This window comes from Rhinolophus sinicus, chromosome 6 (genome assembly GCF_057876585.1).
Source record: "Rhinolophus sinicus isolate RSI-liver-muscle chromosome 6, RSI-T2T, whole genome shotgun sequence".
Classification (NCBI taxonomy): Eukaryota; Metazoa; Chordata; class Mammalia; order Chiroptera; family Rhinolophidae; genus Rhinolophus; species Rhinolophus sinicus.
In genome coordinates, this window is record NC_142506.1 from 41070202 (window position 1) to 41090907 (window position 20706).

The 20706-nt window shown below is 70.0% G+C and overlaps 11 pseudogenes; all 11 read left to right on the forward strand.

Moving 5' to 3' along the window:
* Positions 1–1520: 1520 nt before the first annotated feature.
* LOC148757864 (5S ribosomal RNA) lies at positions 1521–1640 on the forward strand (annotated as a pseudogene).
* A 1344-nt stretch (positions 1641–2984) lies between these two features.
* On the forward strand, positions 2985–3104 carry LOC148757865 (5S ribosomal RNA; annotated as a pseudogene).
* A 2035-nt stretch (positions 3105–5139) lies between these two features.
* Positions 5140–5259, forward strand: LOC148757866 (5S ribosomal RNA; annotated as a pseudogene).
* Positions 5260–6597: 1338 nt separating this feature from the next.
* LOC148757867 (5S ribosomal RNA) lies at positions 6598–6717 on the forward strand (annotated as a pseudogene).
* A 2035-nt stretch (positions 6718–8752) lies between these two features.
* Positions 8753–8872, forward strand: LOC148757868 (5S ribosomal RNA; annotated as a pseudogene).
* A 1341-nt stretch (positions 8873–10213) lies between these two features.
* Positions 10214–10333, forward strand: LOC148757869 (5S ribosomal RNA; annotated as a pseudogene).
* Positions 10334–12368: 2035 nt separating this feature from the next.
* Positions 12369–12488, forward strand: LOC148757870 (5S ribosomal RNA; annotated as a pseudogene).
* A 1335-nt stretch (positions 12489–13823) lies between these two features.
* On the forward strand, positions 13824–13943 carry LOC148757871 (5S ribosomal RNA; annotated as a pseudogene).
* A 2035-nt stretch (positions 13944–15978) lies between these two features.
* Positions 15979–16098, forward strand: LOC148757872 (5S ribosomal RNA; annotated as a pseudogene).
* A 1338-nt stretch (positions 16099–17436) lies between these two features.
* Positions 17437–17556, forward strand: LOC148757873 (5S ribosomal RNA; annotated as a pseudogene).
* A 2035-nt stretch (positions 17557–19591) lies between these two features.
* LOC148757874 (5S ribosomal RNA) lies at positions 19592–19711 on the forward strand (annotated as a pseudogene).
* The last annotated feature ends 995 nt before the right edge of the window (positions 19712–20706 follow it).

The window sequence follows — 20706 nt, forward strand, 5'->3', positions numbered from 1 at the left end:
GGGGTCCCTGGGCGGGGCTCGGAGCCCACTGGCCCTCCGGCCTGGCCCGGGGCCTTCAAGGGTGACTGCCAATACCCGGGCACTGCCTCTGTAGTGGAGCCCAGCCCCGGGCACGACCACACTCCGGTGGAGAGGCTGCCACTTCAACACAGCCTCAGCGAGTCTGTCCCAGTCCATGTGCCCGCCTGTGCGTCCCTCCCCCCCGGCCCCCCCACGTCTCTCTGGCTCTGTGACGTGCCTGTTGGGCTCTGCCTCTCGCTCAGGAGCTCTCTCCCGCGAGCCAGCCCCCTTTTTCTGTCTCTGTCCATGTCTCTCTGTATGTCGGGATACATACGTGTACATATACGTGTATATTTCCATCTCGCTCCCTCTTACGCCTCCTCCCGTTCTGTCTGTCGGTCCCTGTCCTGCGGGGACTCTAGTCCCCGTCCCCGCACAAGAACGCAGGATATGGTGAGGCCAAGAAGGAACACCAACGGAGCCACGGATAGGGGGCTGAGAGCACCATTTCTCACGGGCGGCTGGCTTGGAGACACGGCAGGCCGGAGCCGCCCGATCCCCAACCGGTCGGCCGTTTCTCTGCCAACCCACCGACACACCGACCGTCGACCCACCAAGCCGGCCCACTGCAATCCGCGCCCCTCTGCAATTTGCAGTCCACCACCCGCGCTTCCTAGCTTGGCCAACGCAGCACCTCCGGGGGCCCATGGCCAACTGGCAACAGCTGATGGCCAAGCGGTCACAGCTGATGACCATGCAGCCCCCACGCAGCACCCCTCCACGCGAGGCCCAGAGCCTCAAACTGCTCTCTGGGAGTCTGTCCCCAGTCCCCGTCTGTCTCTCTCCGCCACTCTCTTGCTCCGTCTCTGGCCTCTCTCACCTCCCCGGGTCAGGAGACGTGACGTGTAGCCACTGAAGGGACCGGAGGTCGGGCGGGACTCCGGGTGCTGACGAGGGGCGAGGGCCCAGACTGAAGGCTTGTGACGAAGGGTGGCTGCAGACCGGAGCTCCTGCACCCTGGTGGCGCGGGTGGCTCTCCCTGGCTTTGGGCCAGTGGGTGGGGCCGGCCAGGGCCAGGGCCTGGGTTGCACGTCCCTAGGGCCGGAGGGGACTGAGAGGACCCTGCGCCCCCCTCGGTGGCCCTGAGAGGTGGGGGCAGTCCAGCAGCAAGGGGGGCTGTGCGGTTGTGGGGCTGGGATGGGGGATGAGAGGGGTTGGGGTAGGGGCCCGGGGTAAAAGCCGTTCGGGGCCTGGGGAGTCCCAGGATGCCCGGGCGCCCAGATATCTGTCACAGTCAGGGAAGTGACCGAGGCCCGTGGAGCCACTGGGGGGGCGCGAAGGGGCCTCGCTGTGTGCCAGGAGTAGCCCGTCGCCCACACCAGCGGCGTCCGGAGGAGGCGGGGAGCGGGCGGGAGGCGCTCAGGCAGACATGCTCGCCACCCGAGCGGCCCAGCAGCATGGCGCGCGCTCAGGAGGCAGGTCGGGAGCAGGCTCTTGGAGCGCCGGGAGCCGGGTCCAGCGCCTAAGGCCATACCGCCCTGAACGCGCCAGATCTCGTCTGAACTCGGAAGCTAAGCAGGGTCGGGCCTGGTTAGTACTTGGGTGGGAGACCACCTGGGAACACCTGTAGGCTTTTGCTCGCCTCTCCTTTTGCATCGCCGCCCCGGCGTGGCTCCCTCCGAACCCCTGCCGCCCCTTGCCCCTCTGCAGCCGCCCAGCCAGCCGAAGGTCCCCCTGGCCAGAGGCCGGTCAGCCACCCGGCACTACAAGCTGGCAGCCCCGGCGGCACACCAGGCCCGTCGGCCAGTGCTCCCCCCCACACCCTCTTCTTCGTCCTCTTCGGTCCCGCAGGCCGTCATCCGGATCCCTTGGCCCAGCGGCGGTCGCCACCGCCGCCGCCGCCGCCGCCGCCGCCACCAGCGCTGCCCTGGCCCCCGCCGCCACCACCAAAGCCCCCGCCATCACCGCGTTTCCCACACCCCCCACCAGCGCTGCCCTCCCCCCTGCCCCCGCCGACACAACGCCGCCGCCGACGCCATTGCCGACCTCGCAACCCTCCCTCGCCGCCGCCGCCGCCAGCGCTGCTCATGATCAGCCCCCGCTTCTGCGCCGCCGCCGCCGCCGCCGCCGCCGCCGCCGCCATCACCACGCTCCCCACCCCCTCCGCCAGCGCTGCACTCGCCCCAGTCCGCGACCCCGCCGCCGCCAACGCCATACTCCCTCATTCAGCCTCCTCTGCTCTCCCCGCTGCCGCCGCCGCCATCACCCCTCTCCCCATCCCCGCCTCCAGCACCGCCCTCTCCCCCGCCCCCACCCCAGCCGCCGGCCTTGCCGTACTCCCTCAATCTCCGGCCTCTGCTCTCCCGGCCTCCGCGCCAGCACCGCCCTCACGCCCTCTCCCGCCACCGCCGCCGCCGCCAGCGCTCCCCGCTCCCCAGTGCCCACCGTCAAAGCCCCCATTGTCGCCGCCGCCATCGCCGCCCTGGAGCCATCCACGCGGTTGCCATTGCCTACATCGCCACCCTCCCCTGCCTCCGCCGCGGACGCCGCCGCCGCCGCCGCCGCCGCGGGGTTCTCCCACAACTCCCAGGCCCAGGGCTGCCTGCTGGTGCAGGCCTCCACCAGTCTTGGGGGTGCGGTTGGGGGTAAACCTGGTGGCGGTAGGGGGGCGGGGTGTATGCCGGTCTGGGTCCTGGGGAATCCCAGGATGCCAGAGTTCCACGACTTCTGGCACCATCAGGGAAATGGCAGTGTCCCATGGAACCTCCGGTGGCGCGAAGTGGCCTCGCTGCGGGCCAGGAGTGGCCCGCCGCCCACGCCAGGGGCATTCGGAGGAGGCGGGGAGCCGGACTGGACGGGGACGCGGTGACGGCGGAGCCGGCCAGCGGGTCGATGTTCGCCACCAGAGCGGAGCATCTGCATGGCGCGCGCTCACGAGGCAGTCCGGGAGCAGGCTCTTGGGGCGCGGGGAGCCAGGTCCCAGCGTCGACGGCTATACCACCCTGAACGCGCCCGATCTCCTCTGAATTCGGGAGCTAAGCAGGGAGGGGCCTGGTTAGTACTTGGATGGGAGACCGCCTGGGAATACCTGTAGGCTTTTGCTTGCCTCTCCTTTTGCGCCGCCGCCCCGGCGTGGCTCCCTCCGAACCCCTGCCGCCCCTTGCCCCTCTGAAGCCGCCCAGCCAGCCGAAGGTCCCCCTGGCCAGAGGCCGGTCAGCCACCCGGCACTACAAGCTGGCAGCCCCGGCCGCACACCAGGCCCGTCGGCCAGGGCTCCACCCCACACCCTCTTCTTAGTCCTCTTCGCTGAGGCAGGCCGTCAGCCTGCAGCAGTTATCCAAGCCTGTGTCTCCGCCGGCAGGCACCTCTACCCACACCCCCGCACGCCCCCTCCCATCGCCCACAAGAGCCAGGAGCCCTCCCTTCCCGCCGTTCGTGGTGGCCCCAACACACAGGGCACAAAGAGCCGGGTCAAACCAGGGGACAGAGGGAGCAGCACCCAAACACACCGCACGCCCTTGGACTCCAGGAGAGACCACCACAAGGGGAAGTGCAGGCACGCAGGCACACAACCCTCACAACCAGGGTGCCTGTGGGCTGCCACTCTCCTCCCTTGGGGGGGGTCCCTGGGCGGGGCTCGGAGCCCACTGGCCCTCCGGCCTGGCCCGGGGCCTTCAAGGGTGACTGCCAATACCCGGGCACTGCCTCTGTAGTGGAGCCCAGCCCCGGGCACGACCACACTCCGGTGGAGAGGCTGCCACTTCAACACAGCCTCAGCGAGTCTGTCCCAGTCCATGTGCCCGCCTGTGCGTCCCTCCCCCCCGGCCCCCCCACGTCTCTCTGGCTCTGTGACGTGCCTGTTGGGCTCTGCCTCTCGCTCAGGAGCTCTCTCCCGCGAGCCAGCCCCCTTTTTCTGTCTCTGTCCATGTCTCTCTGTATGTCGGGATACATACGTGTACATATACGTGTATATTTCCATCTCGCTCCCTCTTACGCCTCCTCCCGTTCTGTCTGTCGGTCCCTGTCCTGCGGGGACTCTAGTCCCCGTCCCCGCACAAGAACGCAGGATATGGTGAGGCCAAGAAGGAACACCAACGGAGCCACGGATAGGGGGCTGAGAGCACCATTTCTCACGGGCGGCTGGCTTGGAGACACGGCAGGCCGGAGCCGCCCGATCCCCAACCGGTCGGCCGTTTCTCTGCCAACCCACCGACACACCGACCGTCGACCCACCAAGCCGGCCCACTGCAATCCGCGCCCCTCTGCAATTTGCAGTCCACCACCCGCGCTTCCTAGCTTGGCCAACGCAGCACCTCCGGGGGCCCATGGCCAACTGGCAACAGCTGATGGCCAAGCGGTCACAGCTGATGACCATGCAGCCCCCACGCAGCACCCCTCCACGCGAGGCCCAGAGCCTCAAACTGCTCTCTGGGAGTCTGTCCCCAGTCCCCGTCTGTCTCTCTCCGCCACTCTCTTGCTCCGTCTCTGGCCTCTCTCACCTCCCCGGGTCAGGAGACGTGACGTGTAGCCACTGAAGGGACCGGAGGTCGGGCGGGACTCCGGGTGCTGACGAGGGGCGAGGGCCCAGACTGAAGGCTTGTGACGAAGGGTGGCTGCAGACCGGAGCTCCTGCACCCTGGTGGCGCGGGTGGCTCTCCCTGGCTTTGGGCCAGTGGGTGGGGCCGGCCAGGGCCAGGGCCTGGGTTGCACGTCCCTAGGGCCGGAGGGGACTGAGAGGACCCTGCGCCCCCCTCGGTGGCCCTGAGAGGTGGGGGCAGTCCAGCAGCAAGGGGGGCTGTGCGGTTGTGGGGCTGGGATGGGGGATGAGAGGGGTTGGGGTAGGGGCCCGGGGTAAAAGCCGTTCGGGGCCTGGGGAGTCCCAGGATGCCCGGGCGCCCAGATATCTGTCACAGTCAGGGAAGTGACCGAGGCCCGTGGAGCCACTGGGGGGGCGCGAAGGGGCCTCGCTGTGTGCCAGGAGTAGCCCGTCGCCCACACCAGCGGCGTCCGGAGGAGGCGGGGAGCGGGCGGGAGGCGCTCAGGCAGACATGCTCGCCACCCGAGCGGCCCAGCAGCATGGCGCGCGCTCAGGAGGCAGGTCGGGAGCAGGCTCTTGGAGCGCCGGGAGCCGGGTCCAGCGCCTAAGGCCATACCGCCCTGAACGCGCCAGATCTCGTCTGAACTCGGAAGCTAAGCAGGGTCGGGCCTGGTTAGTACTTGGGTGGGAGACCACCTGGGAACACCTGTAGGCTTTTGCTCGCCTCTCCTTTTGCATCGCCGCCCCGGCGTGGCTCCCTCCGAACCCCTGCCGCCCCTTGCCCCTCTGCAGCCGCCCAGCCAGCCGAAGGTCCCCCTGGCCAGAGGCCGGTCAGCCACCCGGCACTACAAGCTGGCAGCCCCGGCGGCACACCAGGCCCGTCGGCCAGTGCTCCCCCCCACACCCTCTTCTTCGTCCTCTTCGGTCCCGCAGGCCGTCATCCGGATCCCTTGGCCCAGCGGCGGTCGCCACCGCCGCCGCCGCCGCCGCCGCCGCCACCAGCGCTGCCCTGGCCCCCGCCGCCACCACCAAAGCCCCCGCCATCACCGCGTTTCCCACACCCCTCGCCAGCGCTGCCCTCCCCCCTGCCCCCGCCGACACAACGCCGCCGCCGACGCCATTGCCGACCTCGCAACCCTCCCTCGCCGCCGCCGCCGCCGCCAGCGCTGCTCATGATCAGCCCCCGCTTCTGCGCCGCCGCCGCCGCCGCCGCCATCACCACGCTCCCCACCCCCTCCGCCAGCGCTGCACTCGCCCCAGTCCGCGACCCCGCCGCCGCCAACGCCATATTCCCTCATTCAGCCTCCTCTGCTCTCCCCGCTGCCGCCGCCGCCATCACCCCTCTCCCCATCCCCGCCTCCAGCACCGCCCTCTCCCCCGCCCCCACCCCAGCCGCCGGCCTTGCCGTACTCCCTCAATCTCCGGCCTCTGCTCTCCCGGCCTCCGCGCCAGCACCGCCCTCACGCCCTCTCCCGCCACCGCCGCCGCCGCCAGCGCTCCCCGCGCCCCAGTGCCCACCGTCAAAGCCCCCATTGTCGCCGCCGCCATCGCCGCCCTGGAGCCATCCACGCGGTTGCCATTGCCTACATCGCCACCCTCCCCTGCCTCCGCCGCGGACGCCGCCGCCGCCGCCGCCGCCGCCGCGGGGTCCTCCCACAACTCCCAGGCCCAGGGCTGCCTGCTGGTGCAGGCCTCCACCAGTCTTGGGGGTGCGGTTGGGCGTAAACCTGGTGGCGGTAGGGGGGCGGGGTGTATGCCGGTCTGGGTCCTGGGGAATCCCAGGATGCCAGAGTTCCACGACTTCTGGCACCATCAGGGAAATGGCAGTGTCCCATGGAACCTCCGGTGGCGCGAAGTGGCCTCGCTGCGGGCCAGCAGTGGCCCGACGCCCACGCCAGGGGCATTCGGAGGAGGCGGGGAGCCGGACTGGACGGGGACGCGGTGACGGCGGAGCCGGCCAGCGGGTCGATGTTCGCCACCAGAGCGGAGCATCTGCATGGCGCGCGCTCACGAGGCAGTCCGGGAGCAGGCTCTTGGGGCGCGGGGAGCCAGGTCCCAGCGTCGACGGCTATACCACCCTGAACGCGCCCGATCTCCTCTGAATTCGGGAGCTAAGCAGGGAGGGGCCTGGTTAGTACTTGGATGGGAGACCGCCTGGGAATACCTGTAGGCTTTTGCTTGCCTCTCCTTTTGCGCCGCCGCCCCGGCGTGGCTCCCTCCGAACCCCTGCCGCCCCTTGCCCCTCTGAAGCCGCCCAGCCAGCCGAAGGTCCCCCTGGCCAGAGGCCGGTCAGCCACCCGGCACTACAAGCTGGCAGCCCCGGCCGCACACCAGGCCCGTCGGCCAGGGCTCCACCCCACACCCTCTTCTTAGTCCTCTTCGCTGAGGCAGGCCGTCAGCCTGCAGCAGTTATCCAAGCCTGTGTCTCCGCCGGCAGGCACCTCTACCCACACCCCCGCACGCCCCCTCCCATCGCCCACAAGAGCCAGGAGCCCTCCCTTCCCGCCGTTCGTGGTGGCCCCAACACACAGGGCACAAAGAGCCGGGTCAAACCAGGGGACAGAGGGAGCAGCACCCAAACACACCGCACGCCCTTGGACTCCAGGAGAGACCACCACAAGGGGAAGTGCAGGCACGCAGGCACACAACCCTCACAACCAGGGTGCCTGTGGGCTGCCACTCTCCTCCCTTGGGGGGGGTCCCTGGGCGGGGCTCGGAGCCCACTGGCCCTCCGGCCTGGCCCGGGGCCTTCAAGGGTGACTGCCAATACCCGGGCACTGCCTCTGTAGTGGAGCCCAGCCCCGGGCACGACCACACTCCGGTGGAGAGGCTGCCACTTCAACACAGCCTCAGCGAGTCTGTCCCAGTCCATGTGCCCGCCTGTGCGTCCCTCCCCCCCGGCCCCCCCACGTCTCTCTGGCTCTGTGACGTGCCTGTTGGGCTCTGCCTCTCGCTCAGGAGCTCTCTCCCGCGAGCCAGCCCCCTTTTTCTGTCTCTGTCCATGTCTCTCTGTATGTCGGGATACATACGTGTACATATACGTGTATATTTCCATCTCGCTCCCTCTTACGCCTCCTCCCGTTCTGTCTGTCGGTCCCTGTCCTGCGGGGACTCTAGTCCCCGTCCCCGCACAAGAACGCAGGATATGGTGAGGCCAAGAAGGAACACCAACGGAGCCACGGATAGGGGGCTGAGAGCACCATTTCTCACGGGCGGCTGGCTTGGAGACACGGCAGGCCGGAGCCGCCCGATCCCCAACCGGTCGGCCGTTTCTCTGCCAACCCACCGACACACCGACCGTCGACCCACCAAGCCGGCCCACTGCAATCCGCGCCCCTCTGCAATTTGCAGTCCACCACCCGCGCTTCCTAGCTTGGCCAACGCAGCACCTCCGGGGGCCCATGGCCAACTGGCAACAGCTGATGGCCAAGCGGTCACAGCTGATGACCATGCAGCCCCCACGCAGCACCCCTCCACGCGAGGCCCAGAGCCTCAAACTGCTCTCTGGGAGTCTGTCCCCAGTCCCCGTCTGTCTCTCTCCGCCACTCTCTTGCTCCGTCTCTGGCCTCTCTCACCTCCCCGGGTCAGGAGACGTGACGTGTAGCCACTGAAGGGACCGGAGGTCGGGCGGGACTCCGGGTGCTGACGAGGGGCGAGGGCCCAGACTGAAGGCTTGTGACGAAGGGTGGCTGCAGACCGGAGCTCCTGCACCCTGGTGGCGCGGGTGGCTCTCCCTGGCTTTGGGCCAGTGGGTGGGGCCGGCCAGGGCCAGGGCCTGGGTTGCACGTCCCTAGGGCCGGAGGGGACTGAGAGGACCCTGCGCCCCCCTCGGTGGCCCTGAGAGGTGGGGGCAGTCCAGCAGCAAGGGGGGCTGTGCGGTTGTGGGGCTGGGATGGGGGATGAGAGGGGTTGGGGTAGGGGCCCGGGGTAAAAGCCGTTCGGGGCCTGGGGAGTCCCAGGATGCCCGGGCGCCCAGATATCTGTCACAGTCAGGGAAGTGACCGAGGCCCGTGGAGCCACTGGGGGGGCGCGAAGGGGCCTCGCTGTGTGCCAGGAGTAGCCCGTCGCCCACACCAGCGGCGTCCGGAGGAGGCGGGGAGCGGGCGGGAGGCGCTCAGGCAGACATGCTCGCCACCCGAGCGGCCCAGCAGCATGGCGCGCGCTCAGGAGGCAGGTCGGGAGCAGGCTCTTGGAGCGCCGGGAGCCGGGTCCAGCGCCTAAGGCCATACCGCCCTGAACGCGCCAGATCTCGTCTGAACTCGGAAGCTAAGCAGGGTCGGGCCTGGTTAGTACTTGGGTGGGAGACCACCTGGGAACACCTGTAGGCTTTTGCTCGCCTCTCCTTTTGCATCGCCGCCCCGGCGTGGCTCCCTCCGAACCCCTGCCGCCCCTTGCCCCTCTGCAGCCGCCCAGCCAGCCGAAGGTCCCCCTGGCCAGAGGCCGGTCAGCCACCCGGCACTACAAGCTGGCAGCCCCGGCGGCACACCAGGCCCGTCGGCCAGTGCTCCCCCCCACACCCTCTTCTTCGTCCTCTTCGGTCCCGCAGGCCGTCATCCGGATCCCTTGGCCCAGCGGCGGTCGCCACCGCCGCCGCCGCCGCCGCCGCCGCCACCAGCGCTGCCCTGGCCCCCGCCGCCACCACCAAAGCCCCCGCCATCACCGCGTTTCCCACACCCCCCACCAGCGCTGCCCTCCCCCCTGCCCCCGCCGACACAACGCCGCCGCCGACGCCATTGCCGACCTCGCAACCCTCCCTCGCCGCCGCCGCCGCCAGCGCTGCTCATGATCAGCCCCCGCTTCTGCGCCGCCGCCGCCGCCGCCGCCGCCGCCGCCATCACCACGCTCCCCACCCCCTCCGCCAGCGCTGCACTCGCCCCAGTCCGCGACCCCGCCGCCGCCAACGCCATACTCCCTCATTCAGCCTCCTCTGCTCTCCCCGCTGCCGCCGCCGCCATCACCCCTCTCCCCATCCCCGCCTCCAGCACCGCCCTCTCCCCCGCCCCCACCCCAGCCGCCGGCCTTGCCGTACTACCTCAATCTCCGGCCTCTGCTCTCCCGGCCTCCGCGCCAGCACCGCCCTCACGCCCTCTCCCGCCACCGCCGCCGCCGCCAGCGCTCCCCGCTCCCCAGTGCCCACCGTCAAAGCCCCCATTGTCGCCGCCGCCATCGCCGCCCTGGAGCCATCCACGCGGTTGCCATTGCCTACATCGCCACCCTCCCCTGCCTCCGCCGCGGACGCCGCCGCCGCCGCCGCCGCCGCGGGGTTCTCCCACAACTCCCAGGCCCAGGGCTGCCTGCTGGTGCAGGCCTCCACCAGTCTTGGGGGTGCGGTTGGGGGTAAACCTGGTGGCGGTAGGGGGGCGGGGTGTATGCCGGTCTGGGTCCTGGGGAATCCCAGGATGCCAGAGTTCCACGACTTCTGGCACCATCAGGGAAATGGCAGTGTCCCATGGAACCTCCGGTGGCGCGAAGTGGCCTCGCTGCGGGCCAGGAGTGGCCCGCCGCCCACGCCAGGGGCATTCGGAGGAGGCGGGGAGCCGGACTGGACGGGGACGCGGTGACGGCGGAGCCGGCCAGCGGGTCGATGTTCGCCACCAGAGCGGAGCATCTGCATGGCGCGCGCTCACGAGGCAGTCCGGGAGCAGGCTCTTGGGGCGCGGGGAGCCAGGTCCCAGCGTCGACGGCTATACCACCCTGAACGCGCCCGATCTCCTCTGAATTCGGGAGCTAAGCAGGGAGGGGCCTGGTTAGTACTTGGATGGGAGACCGCCTGGGAATACCTGTAGGCTTTTGCTTGCCTCTCCTTTTGCGCCGCCGCCCCGGCGTGGCTCCCTCCGAACCCCTGCCGCCCCTTGCCCCTCTGAAGCCGCCCAGCCAGCCGAAGGTCCCCCTGGCCAGAGGCCGGTCAGCCACCCGGCACTACAAGCTGGCAGCCCCGGCCGCACACCAGGCCCGTCGGCCAGGGCTCCACCCCACACCCTCTTCTTAGTCCTCTTCGCTGAGGCAGGCCGTCAGCCTGCAGCAGTTATCCAAGCCTGTGTCTCCGCCGGCAGGCACCTCTACCCACACCCCCGCACGCCCCCTCCCATCGCCCACAAGAGCCAGGAGCCCTCCCTTCCCGCCGTTCGTGGTGGCCCCAACACACAGGGCACAAAGAGCCGGGTCAAACCAGGGGACAGAGGGAGCAGCACCCAAACACACCGCACGCCCTTGGACTCCAGGAGAGACCACCACAAGGGGAAGTGCAGGCACGCAGGCACACAACCCTCACAACCAGGGTGCCTGTGGGCTGCCACTCTCCTCCCTTGGGGGGGGTCCCTGGGCGGGGCTCGGAGCCCACTGGCCCTCCGGCCTGGCCCGGGGCCTTCAAGGGTGACTGCCAATACCCGGGCACTGCCTCTGTAGTGGAGCCCAGCCCCGGGCACGACCACACTCCGGTGGAGAGGCTGCCACTTCAACACAGCCTCAGCGAGTCTGTCCCAGTCCATGTGCCCGCCTGTGCGTCCCTCCCCCCCGGCCCCCCCACGTCTCTCTGGCTCTGTGACGTGCCTGTTGGGCTCTGCCTCTCGCTCAGGAGCTCTCTCCCGCGAGCCAGCCCCCTTTTTCTGTCTCTGTCCATGTCTCTCTGTATGTCGGGATACATACGTGTACATATACGTGTATATTTCCATCTCGCTCCCTCTTACGCCTCCTCCCGTTCTGTCTGTCGGTCCCTGTCCTGCGGGGACTCTAGTCCCCGTCCCCGCACAAGAACGCAGGATATGGTGAGGCCAAGAAGGAACACCAACGGAGCCACGGATAGGGGGCTGAGAGCACCATTTCTCACGGGCGGCTGGCTTGGAGACACGGCAGGCCGGAGCCGCCCGATCCCCAACCGGTCGGCCGTTTCTCTGCCAACCCACCGACACACCGACCGTCGACCCACCAAGCCGGCCCACTGCAATCCGCGCCCCTCTGCAATTTGCAGTCCACCACCCGCGCTTCCTAGCTTGGCCAACGCAGCACCTCCGGGGGCCCATGGCCAACTGGCAACAGCTGATGGCCAAGCGGTCACAGCTGATGACCATGCAGCCCCCACGCAGCACCCCTCCACGCGAGGCCCAGAGCCTCAAACTGCTCTCTGGGAGTCTGTCCCCAGTCCCCGTCTGTCTCTCTCCGCCACTCTCTTGCTCCGTCTCTGGCCTCTCTCACCTCCCCGGGTCAGGAGACGTGACGTGTAGCCACTGAAGGGACCGGAGGTCGGGCGGGACTCCGGGTGCTGACGAGGGGCGAGGGCCCAGACTGAAGGCTTGTGACGAAGGGTGGCTGCAGACCGGAGCTCCTGCACCCTGGTGGCGCGGGTGGCTCTCCCTGGCTTTGGGCCAGTGGGTGGGGCCGGCCAGGGCCAGGGCCTGGGTTGCACGTCCCTAGGGCCGGAGGGGACTGAGAGGACCCTGCGCCCCCCTCGGTGGCCCTGAGAGGTGGGGGCAGTCCAGCAGCAAGGGGGGCTGTGCGGTTGTGGGGCTGGGATGGGGGATGAGAGGGGTTGGGGTAGGGGCCCGGGGTAAAAGCCGTTCGGGGCCTGGGGAGTCCCAGGATGCCCGGGCGCCCAGATATCTGTCACAGTCAGGGAAGTGACCGAGGCCCGTGGAGCCACTGGGGGGGCGCGAAGGGGCCTCGCTGTGTGCCAGGAGTAGCCCGTCGCCCACACCAGCGGCGTCCGGAGGAGGCGGGGAGCGGGCGGGAGGCGCTCAGGCAGACATGCTCGCCACCCGAGCGGCCCAGCAGCATGGCGCGCGCTCAGGAGGCAGGTCGGGAGCAGGCTCTTGGAGCGCCGGGAGCCGGGTCCAGCGCCTAAGGCCATACCGCCCTGAACGCGCCAGATCTCGTCTGAACTCGGAAGCTAAGCAGGGTCGGGCCTGGTTAGTACTTGGGTGGGAGACCACCTGGGAACACCTGTAGGCTTTTGCTCGCCTCTCCTTTTGCATCGCCGCCCCGGCGTGGCTCCCTCCGAACCCCTGCCGCCCCTTGCCCCTCTGCAGCCGCCCAGCCAGCCGAAGGTCCCCCTGGCCAGAGGCCGGTCAGCCACCCGGCACTACAAGCTGGCAGCCCCGGCGGCACACCAGGCCCGTCGGCCAGTGCTCCCCCCCACACCCTCTTCTTCGTCCTCTTCGGTCCCGCAGGCCGTCATCCGGATCCCTTGGCCCAGCGGCGGTCGCCACCGCCGCCACCGCCGCCGCCGCCGCCACCAGCGCTGCCCTGGCCCCCGCCGCCACCACCAAAGCCCCCGCCATCACCGCGTTTCCCACACCCCCCACCAGCGCTGCCCTCCCCCCTGCCCCCGCCGACACAACGCCGCCGCCGACGCCATTGCCGACCTCGCAACCCTCCCTCGCCTCCTCCGCCGCCAGCGCTGCTCATGATCAGCCCCCGCTTCTGCGCCGCCGCCGCCGCCGCCGCCATCACCACGCTCCCCACCCCCTCCGCCAGCGCTGCACTCGCCCCAGTCCGCGACCCCGCCGCCGCAAACGCCATATTCCCTCATTCAGCCTCCTCTGCTCTCCCCGCTGCCGCCGCCGCCATCACCCCTCTCCCCATCCCCGCCTCCAGCACCGCCCTCTCCCCCGCCCCCACCCCAGCCGCCGGCCTTGCCGTACTCCCTCAATCTCCCGCCTCTGCTCTCCCGGCCTCCGCGCCAGCACCGCCCTCACGCCCTCTCCCGCCACCGCCGCCGCCGCCAGCGCTCCCCGCGCCCCAGTGCCCACCGTCAAAGCCCCCATTGTCGCCGCCGCCATCGCCGCCCTGGAGCCATCCACGCGGTTGCCATTGCCTACATCGCCACCCTCCCCTGCCTCCGCCGCGGACGCCGCCGCCGCCGCCGCCGCCGCCGCGGGGTCCTCCCACAACTCCCAGGCCCAGGGCTGCCTGCTGGTGCAGGCCTCCACCAGTCTTGGGGGTGCGGTTGGGGGTAAACCTGGTGGCGGTAGGGGGGCGGGGTGTATGCCGGTCTGGGTCCTGGGGAATCCCAGGATGCCAGAGTTCCACGACTTCTGGCACCATCAGGGAAATGGCAGTGTCCCATGGAACCTCCGGTGGCGCGAAGTGGCCTCGCTGCGGGCCAGCAGTGGCCCGACGCCCACGCCAGGGGCATTCGGAGGAGGCGGGGAGCCGGACTGGACGGGGACGCGGTGACGGCGGAGCCGGCCAGCGGGTCGATGTTCGCCACCAGAGCGGAGCATCTGCATGGCGCGCGCTCACGAGGCAGTCCGGGAGCAGGCTCTTGGGGCGCGGGGAGCCAGGTCCCAGCGTCGACGGCTATACCACCCTGAACGCGCCCGATCTCCTCTGAATTCGGGAGCTAAGCAGGGAGGGGCCTGGTTAGTACTTGGATGGGAGACCGCCTGGGAATACCTGTAGGCTTTTGCTTGCCTCTCCTTTTGCGCCGCCGCCCCGGCGTGGCTCCCTCCGAACCCCTGCCGCCCCTTGCCCCTCTGAAGCCGCCCAGCCAGCCGAAGGTCCCCCTGGCCAGAGGCCGGTCAGCCACCCGGCACTACAAGCTGGCAGCCCCGGCCGCACACCAGGCCCGTCGGCCAGGGCTCCACCCCACACCCTCTTCTTAGTCCTCTTCGCTGAGGCAGGCCGTCAGCCTGCAGCAGTTATCCAAGCCTGTGTCTCCGCCGGCAGGCACCTCTACCCACACCCCCGCACGCCCCCTCCCATCGCCCACAAGAGCCAGGAGCCCTCCCTTCCCGCCGTTCGTGGTGGCCCCAACACACAGGGCACAAAGAGCCGGGTCAAACCAGGGGACAGAGGGAGCAGCACCCAAACACACCGCACGCCCTTGGACTCCAGGAGAGACCACCACAAGGGGAAGTGCAGGCACGCAGGCACACAACCCTCACAACCAGGGTGCCTGTGGGCTGCCACTCTCCTCCCTTGGGGGGGGTCCCTGGGCGGGGCTCGGAGCCCACTGGCCCTCCGGCCTGGCCCGGGGCCTTCAAGGGTGACTGCCAATACCCGGGCACTGCCTCTGTAGTGGAGCCCAGCCCCGGGCACGACCACACTCCGGTGGAGAGGCTGCCACTTCAACACAGCCTCAGCGAGTCTGTCCCAGTCCATGTGCCCGCCTGTGCGTCCCTCCCCCCCGGCCCCCCCACGTCTCTCTGGCTCTGTGACGTGCCTGTTGGGCTCTGCCTCTCGCTCAGGAGCTCTCTCCCGCGAGCCAGCCCCCTTTTTCTGTCTCTGTCCATGTCTCTCTGTATGTCGGGATACATACGTGTACATATACGTGTATATTTCCATCTCGCTCCCTCTTACGCCTCCTCCCGTTCTGTCTGTCGGTCCCTGTCCTGCGGGGACTCTAGTCCCCGTCCCCGCACAAGAACGCAGGATATGGTGAGGCCAAGAAGGAACACCAACGGAGCCACGGATAGGGGGCTGAGAGCACCATTTCTCACGGGCGGCTGGCTTGGAGACACGGCAGGCCGGAGCCGCCCGATCCCCAACCGGTCGGCCGTTTCTCTGCCAACCCACCGACACACCGACCGTCGACCCACCAAGCCGGCCCACTGCAATCCGCGCCCCTCTGCAATTTGCAGTCCACCACCCGCGCTTCCTAGCTTGGCCAACGCAGCACCTCCGGGGGCCCATGGCCAACTGGCAACAGCTGATGGCCAAGCGGTCACAGCTGATGACCATGCAGCCCCCACGCAGCACCCCTCCACGCGAGGCCCAGAGCCTCAAACTGCTCTCTGGGAGTCTGTCCCCAGTCCCCGTCTGTCTCTCTCCGCCACTCTCTTGCTCCGTCTCTGGCCTCTCTCACCTCCCCGGGTCAGGAGACGTGACGTGTAGCCACTGAAGGGACCGGAGGTCGGGCGGGACTCCGGGTGCTGACGAGGGGCGAGGGCCCAGACTGAAGGCTTGTGACGAAGGGTGGCTGCAGACCGGAGCTCCTGCACCCTGGTGGCGCGGGTGGCTCTCCCTGGCTTTGGGCCAGTGGGTGGGGCCGGCCAGGGCCAGGGCCTGGGTTGCACGTCCCTAGGGCCGGAGGGGACTGAGAGGACCCTGCGCCCCCCTCGGTGGCCCTGAGAGGTGGGGGCAGTCCAGCAGCAAGGGGGGCTGTGCGGTTGTGGGGCTGGGATGGGGGATGAGAGGGGTTGGGGTAGGGGCCCGGGGTAAAAGCCGTTCGGGGCCTGGGGAGTCCCAGGATGCCCGGGCGCCCAGATATCTGTCACAGTCAGGGAAGTGACCGAGGCCCGTGGAGCCACTGGGGGGGCGCGAAGGGGCCTCGCTGTGTGCCAGGAGTAGCCCGTCGCCCACACCAGCGGCGTCCGGAGGAGGCGGGGAGCGGGCGGGAGGCGCTCAGGCAGACATGCTCGCCACCCGAGCGGCCCAGCAGCATGGCGCGCGCTCAGGAGGCAGGTCGGGAGCAGGCTCTTGGAGCGCCGGGAGCCGGGTCCAGCGCCTAAGGCCATACCGCCCTGAACGCGCCAGATCTCGTCTGAACTCGGAAGCTAAGCAGGGTCGGGCCTGGTTAGTACTTGGGTGGGAGACCACCTGGGAACACCTGTAGGCTTTTGCTCGCCTCTCCTTTTGCATCGCCGCCCCGGCGTGGCTCCCTCCGAACCCCTGCCGCCCCTTGCCCCTCTGCAGCCGCCCAGCCAGCCGAAGGTCCCCCTGGCCAGAGGCCGGTCAGCCACCCGGCACTACAAGCTGGCAGCCCCGGCGGCACACCAGGCCCGTCGGCCAGTGCTCCCCCCCACACCCTCTTCTTCGTCCTCTTCGGTCCCGCAGGCCGTCATCCGGATCCCTTGGCCCAGCGGCGGTCGCCACCGCCGCCGCCGCCGCCGCCGCCGCCACCAGCGCTGCCCTGGCCCCCGCCGCCACCACCAAAGCCCCCGCCATCACCGCGTTTCCCACACCCCTCGCCAGCGCTGCCCTCCCCCCTGCCCCCGCCGACACAACGCCGCCGCCGACGCCATTGCCGACCTCGCAACCCTCCCTCGCCGCCGCCGCCGCCGCCAGCGCTGCTCATGATCAGCCCCCGCTTCTGCGCCGCCGCCGCCGCCGCCGCCATCACCACGCTCCCCACCCCCTCCGCCAGCGCTGCACTCGCCCCAGTCCGCGACCCCGCCGCCGCCAACGCCATATTCCCTCATTCAGCCTCCTCTGCTCTCCCCGCTGCCGCCGCCGCCATCACCCCTCTCCCCATCCCCGCCTCCAGCACCGCCCTCTCCCCCGCCCCCACCCCAGCCGCCGGCCTTGCCGTACTCCCTCAATCTCCGGCCTCTGCTCTCCCGGCCTCCGCGCCAGCACCGCCCTCACGCCCTCTCCCGCCACCGCCGCCGCCGCCAGCGCTCCCCGCGCCCCAGTGCCCACCGTCAAAGCCCCCATTGTCGCCGCCGCCATCGCCGCCCTGGAGCCATCCACGCGGTTGCCATTGCCTACATCGCCACCCTCCCCTGCCTCCGCCGCGGACGCCGCCGCCGCCGCCGCCGCCGCCGCGGGGTCCTCCCACAACTCCCAGGCCCAGGGCTGCCTGCTGGTGCAGGCCTCCACCAGTCTTGGGGGTGCGGTTGGGCGTAAACCTGGTGGCGGTAGGGGGGCGGGGTGTATGCCGGTCTGGGTCCTGGGGAATCCCAGGATGCCAGAGTTCCACGACTTCTGGCACCATCAGGGAAATGGCAGTGTCCCATGGAACCTCCGGTGGCGCGAAGTGGCCTCGCTGCGGGCCAGCAGTGGCCCGACGCCCACGCCAGGGGCATTCGGAGGAGGCGGGGAGCCGGACTGGACGGGGACGCGGTGACGGCGGAGCCGGCCAGCGGGTCGATGTTCGCCACCAGAGCGGAGCATCTGCATGGCGCGCGCTCACGAGGCAGTCCGGGAGCAGGCTCTTGGGGCGCGGGGAGCCAGGTCCCAGCGTCGACGGCTATACCACCCTGAACGCGCCCGATCTCCTCTGAATTCGGGAGCTAAGCAGGGAGGGGCCTGGTTAGTACTTGGATGGGAGACCGCCTGGGAATACCTGTAGGCTTTTGCTTGCCTCTCCTTTTGCGCCGCCGCCCCGGCGTGGCTCCCTCCGAACCCCTGCCGCCCCTTGCCCCTCTGAAGCCGCCCAGCCAGCCGAAGGTCCCCCTGGCCAGAGGCCGGTCAGCCACCCGGCACTACAAGCTGGCAGCCCCGGCCGCACACCAGGCCCGTCGGCCAGGGCTCCACCCCACACCCTCTTCTTAGTCCTCTTCGCTGAGGCAGGCCGTCAGCCTGCAGCAGTTATCCAAGCCTGTGTCTCCGCCGGCAGGCACCTCTACCCACACCCCCGCACGCCCCCTCCCATCGCCCACAAGAGCCAGGAGCCCTCCCTTCCCGCCGTTCGTGGTGGCCCCAACACACAGGGCACAAAGAGCCGGGTCAAACCAGGGGACAGAGGGAGCAGCACCCAAACACACCGCACGCCCTTGGACTCCAGGAGAGACCACCACAAGGGGAAGTGCAGGCACGCAGGCACACAACCCTCACAACCAGGGTGCCTGTGGGCTGCCACTCTCCTCCCTTGGGGGGGGTCCCTGGGCGGGGCTCGGAGCCCACTGGCCCTCCGGCCTGGCCCGGGGCCTTCAAGGGTGACTGCCAATACCCGGGCACTGCCTCTGTAGTGGAGCCCAGCCCCGGGCACGACCACACTCCGGTGGAGAGGCTGCCACTTCAACACAGCCTCAGCGAGTCTGTCCCAGTCCATGTGCCCGCCTGTGCGTCCCTCCCCCCCGGCCCCCCCACGTCTCTCTGGCTCTGTGACGTGCCTGTTGGGCTCTGCCTCTCGCTCAGGAGCTCTCTCCCGCGAGCCAGCCCCCTTTTTCTGTCTCTGTCCATGTCTCTCTGTATGTCGGGATACATACGTGTACATATACGTGTATATTTCCATCTCGCTCCCTCTTACGCCTCCTCCCGTTCTGTCTGTCGGTCCCTGTCCTGCGGGGACTCTAGTCCCCGTCCCCGCACAAGAACGCAGGATATGGTGAGGCCAAGAAGGAACACCAACGGAGCCACGGATAGGGGGCTGAGAGCACCATTTCTCACGGGCGGCTGGCTTGGAGACACGGCAGGCCGGAGCCGCCCGATCCCCAACCGGTCGGCCGTTTCTCTGCCAACCCACCGACACACCGACCGTCGACCCACCAAGCCGGCCCACTGCAATCCGCGCCCCTCTGCAATTTGCAGTCCACCACCCGCGCTTCCTAGCTTGGCCAACGCAGCACCTCCGGGGGCCCATGGCCAACTGGCAACAGCTGATGGCCAAGCGGTCACAGCTGATGACCATGCAGCCCCCACGCAGCACCCCTCCACGCGAGGCCCAGAGCCTCAAACTGCTCTCTGGGAGTCTGTCCCCAGTCCCCGTCTGTCTCTCTCCGCCACTCTCTTGCTCCGTCTCTGGCCTCTCTCACCTCCCCGGGTCAGGAGACGTGACGTGTAGCCACTGAAGGGACCGGAGGTCGGGCGGGACTCCGGGTGCTGACGAGGGGCGAGGGCCCAGACTGAAGGCTTGTGACGAAGGGTGGCTGCAGACCGGAGCTCCTGCACCCTGGTGGCGCGGGTGGCTCTCCCTGGCTTTGGGCCAGTGGGTGGGGCCGGCCAGGGCCAGGGCCTGGGTTGCACGTCCCTAGGGCCGGAGGGGACTGAGAGGACCCTGCGCCCCCCTCGGTGGCCCTGAGAGGTGGGGGCAGTCCAGCAGCAAGGGGGGCTGTGCGGTTGTGGGGCTGGGATGGGGGATGAGAGGGGTTGGGGTAGGGGCCCGGGGTAAAAGCCGTTCGGGGCCTGGGGAGTCCCAGGATGCCCGGGCGCCCAGATATCTGTCACAGTCAGGGAAGTGACCGAGGCCCGTGGAGCCACTGGGGGGGCGCGAAGGGGCCTCGCTGTGTGCCAGGAGTAGCCCGTCGCCCACACCAGCGGCGTCCGGAGGAGGCGGGGAGCGGGCGGGAGGCGCTCAGGCAGACATGCTCGCCACCCGAGCGGCCCAGCAGCATGGCGCGCGCTCAGGAGGCAGGTCGGGAGCAGGCTCTTGGAGCGCCGGGAGCCGGGTCCAGCGCCTAAGGCCATACCGCCCTGAACGCGCCAGATCTCGTCTGAACTCGGAAGCTAAGCAGGGTCGGGCCTGGTTAGTACTTGGGTGGGAGACCACCTGGGAACACCTGTAGGCTTTTGCTCGCCTCTCCTTTTGCATCGCCGCCCCGGCGTGGCTCCCTCCGAACCCCTGCCGCCCCTTGCCCCTCTGCAGCCGCCCAGCCAGCCGAAGGTCCCCCTGGCCAGAGGCCGGTCAGCCACCCGGCACTACAAGCTGGCAGCCCCGGCGGCACACCAGGCCCGTCGGCCAGTGCTCCCCCCCACACCCTCTTCTTCGTCCTCTTCGGTCCCGCAGGCCGTCATCCGGATCCCTTGGCCCAGCGGCGGTCGCCACCGCCGCCGCCGCCGCCGCCGCCGCCACCAGCGCTGCCCTGGCCCCCGCCGCCACCACCAAAGCCCCCGCCATCACCGCGTTTCCCACACCCCCCACCAGCGCTGCCCTCCCCCCTGCCCCCGCCGACACAACGCCGCCGCCGACGCCATTGCCGACCTCGCAACCCTCCCTCGCCGCCGCCGCCGCCAGCGCTGCTCATGATCAGCCCCCGCTTCTGCGCCGCCGCCGCCGCCGCCGCCGCCGCCGCCATCACCACGCTCCCCACCCCCTCCGCCAGCGCTGCACTCGCCCCAGTCCGCGACCCCGCCGCCGCCAACGCCATACTCCCTCATTCAGCCTCCTCTGCTCTCCCCGCTGCCGCCGCCGCCATCACCCCTCTCCCCATCCCCGCCTCCAGCACCGCCCTCTCCCCCGCCCCCACCCCAGCCGCCGGCCTTGCCGTACTCCCTCAATCTCCGGCCTCTGCTCTCCCGGCCTCCGCGCCAGCACCGCCCTCACGCCCTCTCCCGCCACCGCCGCCGCCGCCAGCGCTCCCCGCTCCCCAGTGCCCACCGTCAAAGCCCCCATTGTCGCCGCCGCCATCGCCGCCCTGGAGCCATCCACGCGGTTGCCATTGCCTACATCGCCACCCTCCCCTGCCTCCGCCGCGGACGCCGCCGCCGCCGCCGCCGCCGCGGGGTTCTCCCACAACTCCCAGGCCCAGGGCTGCCTGCTGGTGCAGGCCTCCACCAGTCTTGGGGGTGCG